Raw genomic sequence first — 4,108 nt, 5'->3', positions numbered from 1 at the left:
TGGAAGCAAGGATCCAAATTCTAAATCACCACAGAGTGAAGCTGAACAAGCAAATGAAGTATCAAATAAAATCATAGATCAACAAGATCTACTTAGCCAAAGGGAAAGTGACCTCAAAGAAGAAGTTATCAGCTTAAAAGCTCAGCTGGAATATGCCTTCAGAGTTCGTCAAATGCTGAAAGAGCTGAATGAAGAAAAAGAAAAAAAGATTCTCAAACTAAGGCAAGAAGTGGAAGAGGGAAGAAAGTCTGAAGAAATTTTCAAGAAGAAATGTCTTGAAAAGGAAGAACAACATCAAGTTGAGGTAAATATCTTGAAAGGTAAAATAGAAGAAAAGGATAAACTATTACGATTTCAAGATAGTACTAAGATATTGGATGATATTCTTAGTAGTCAAAGGTCGCCTGCTATCAAAACTGGTCTTGGTTTTTATGAATCTGCTAAAGGTGAATCTAGCTCACAAGGTGAGGCAAGGAACTCTAATGAGAAATAAAAAATGATCAACAAGGAGATGAGAAGACAACCCCATCAACAGCCAAGGAAAGGATTTCCTCAAAGAAAATTTTTTGCTCCTAACTTTGGAAGTGATAGACGATTATTTCCTCCAATGAATAATGTTGAATGTTATGTATGTCATAATCTTGGACATGTTGCAGCCAGATGCATAAGTAGAAAGCCATATGTTTGGTCACAAAGCCATTGACTGTTTTAGGAGGAATATGAAACATGTAAGATGTTATGCATGCAACAAGCCTGGACATATATCGAAAGAATGCAGGAGAAGATTGTGGACACCAAACCAAAAGAAGAAAACATCATCACAATTGAAGATATGGAAGAAAAAGGAAGTACAACCAGAAAGATGTGGCATAGCAGAGTACACAGACATGATAGATTCAGAGGAAGCTGGAAGTGTGGAACATTAGTGTTATAAATCTCATACGCAGGTTTCATGAAGACAAGTCGCGTATATACACGAGTTATATTCTGCACAGTCACGTATATGATGCAACAGTACAAAAGTCTGATATGGTTCAGTCACTATTTTGATGATGGCATGGCACAGGTTTAGGGGGAGCATATACTTCAAATAATGCATTGTTGGCATTATGGTTAGAAGTCTTTGGTGATGATGCTTATTGACATACCTTGCTTGACCAAAAGAATGGATTGCAGGTTACAAGTCTGGATGCTAGTGACAGATGCTTATAATGTAGATCATATGGTGTATGATAGCTGCTGATAACTATCATGGTCTTGTTTAGGTCCTTGGTCTTTGTGAGTCATATGATATATTTTGTTTGCCCCACTATGCATGGGATGGATGATGTAATGAGTCATGTATAAACATTTGGTATATCCCCACTTGGTTGGGTGGATGAGTCAAAATTAGTGCATTCCCACTTGATTGGGAGATTGATGTATGTATAGAGTCATGTTATGCTTTTTCAGACCTTGCATGTGCTCAGGGGGAGCATGGACGGATTGGTACATCTTGGCATATACAAAGGGGGAGCTCAATCAGAAACTTCAGCATGTATTCAAGGGGAGTATGGACAGCAGAATGTATATCAAAGAAGAGAATATCTTGGTCCGCCCTTTGCCCTTGATGTCAAAGGGGGAGAGTGACTTGGTGTAGTAGTTGCCATCAAGTCCAAAGGGGGAGATTGTTGGAATTATGATACAAGTGTTGTCCTTGATGGCAACTCACTCAGAGGTATGATACAGGTGATGGCAACTTAATCAGATGACAGATCTAGTGCAGTAGGTCAAAAGAAAGGTATACGTAGGTTAGACTTGATGAAAGTGCGTATACATGCGGGTGAGCAAAAGGCGCGCATACGTACACACGCAGGTTCACAGAAGTAAAGGCACGTACATGTTGGAAAACTAAGTTTTGGTCCGTGGTATTTGGTCCAAAGTGTTGACCCCAGGTATTGGGTCCAAGGTATTGGTTCAACATGGTTTTGGGCCATGGTATTGAGAGAAGCCTAAACGTATATAAGGAGAAGATCATTATGCCAAGGTGTGAAGTGAGAAGGTGATGAATATCTGATGAAGTGTGAGATCTAGTATGCTGGTTATGGGTTTGTGATGCTTAGCTTGATCTGAATCAAGGATGCACCTATGCGGATGATGATGGATGATGGATCAAGATATTAAGGCTTGGAATGTTTATGATTATATGGTTTGATTATGGATAGACTAGATCTAAATTATTGATGCATGTTTATTCTGTAAATGTTATGTTTTGATGTATGAAATAGCTGCAAGGTTATAAGTTAGAATTTGCAGATTTGTATGCAGGTTGTCTTTGGTAAAAGCGCATATACATGCACGTTGGGTTCATCCGAGTAGCGTATACAATATGAAGTATGATATTTGAAGTTGCAGTTGGATCTAGTTGTTGTTGCAGAATTATGTTGTCTGTTCTGTGTTCTGTGACTGTGTTGTTGACGGGGTTTCAGTATTGGGTGATTCAGAGATTGATGATGCAGGTGTAGTTGATGATTGCATTGCAATGGTGATTGTTTTATGGATCCAGTATGAAAATGTATGAAACGTGGTCCCTGGAAGATCGTAGAGTTTAGTAGGCCGACGCCTACGCATTGGTAAAAATATCAGCCAATACAAGAGCCAGGGGGTTGTAGCTCCCTTCCAGGAGCAGCTGGAAAACGAGTGAAGGTTGGAGCCTTCAGTAGGCCAGTGCCTACGTACTAGTAAATGGATCGGCTAGTACAAGAGCTAAGAAGGTTGTAGCCTTCTGCAGGTAGAAGCATGCATACTGGTATAAGACTGCACCAGTACTATTGTAAAGAGAAGTTTCTTATTAAAAGAAGATAGAGACGAATTACAACAGGTGGTTTTCACCCACATTGGGTTTCCACCTTATATCATGGTGTTCATGTGTGCTCCTTATGTGTGATGATCTGTTCTGTTTTACTGCACCTGCTTATTGTTCATGTGGTTAATGAAGTTCTGATGCACTAACTAAAGATACACATTTAATGGATTAACTGAACCATAAGTATTCTGGATATATGCTAGTTGCATTAGACATAGTTGCGTATACACGTGGGTTCACTTAAATGAAGTACCGTATATGTATCTAAGTATGGAGATGAAAAAGTTTTATTGATTTTATAATACTGATTCACCCCATCCCCCCCCCCCTCTCAGTATTATTCCAACAATTTCTTTGGCGGATTTGAGCTACATAACTTTGACAAACTCTGATTGTGACAAACTTCCCAATAATGTATTGACAACCTTGGCATTGGTTTCATATTGCTTTTTACCTGCCATATCTATAGGAATTGCTGATGGAAATGTATATCCTCCTTCCACAATTTCCCAGACATCTGTTCCAAGAGATTGAAGATAGGCTGTGGTTCTTACCTTCCAATAAATGAAGTTTCTCCCATCAAAGATTGGTGGTCTGATGGATCCCCCGCTTTCTTGATTACTCATGATGATGGATCTACCTTCAAGCGATCAAGATTCTTCTGAAGGACCTGCTCTGATACCAATTGTTGGAAATAATACTGAGAGGGGAGGTGAATCGGTATTATCAGATCAATAATTTAATTTTCAAAAGTGATTTGGATACGCTACTTCAGCGCATTGAACTAGCATGTATACGCAACTATACTTAATGAAACTAGTGTATATGCAGAGATCTTTTGATTTACCGAAATTATCATGTAGTGCACTTTAATCAGTATATCAACAATTCATTAGACAGTGCAATAAAAGTAGAATAGAGCATGTCACATAAGCAAAACACATAAACACCAAGATATAAGGTGGAAACCTAATGTGGGTGAAAACCACCTACTACAATCATCTCTGTCTTCTTTTAATAATAAGAGAATTCTGTTTACAATTTTTGTACTGGTGCAACCTTATACCAGTACGTAGGTTTCTACCTATAGAAGGCTACAGCCTTCTCTCGTTCTCCATATTCTATTGGAAGGGAGCTACAACCCCCTAGCTCTTGTACTACCAGATATGTTTACTAGTACGTAGGTTCTGGCCTACAGAAGGCTACAACCTTCTCCTTTCTTCCAGGGACCATGTTTCATAAATTTTCAGAATAGATCCATCA

The sequence above is a fragment of the Pinus tabuliformis genome, chromosome 9, assembly GCF_031772625.1.
Source record: "Pinus tabuliformis cultivar Carrire ecotype Pingquan chromosome 9, CPIR1, whole genome shotgun sequence".
Lineage (NCBI taxonomy): Eukaryota > Viridiplantae > Streptophyta > Pinopsida > Pinales > Pinaceae > Pinus > Pinus tabuliformis.
This window is presented reverse-complemented; position numbering follows the sequence as displayed.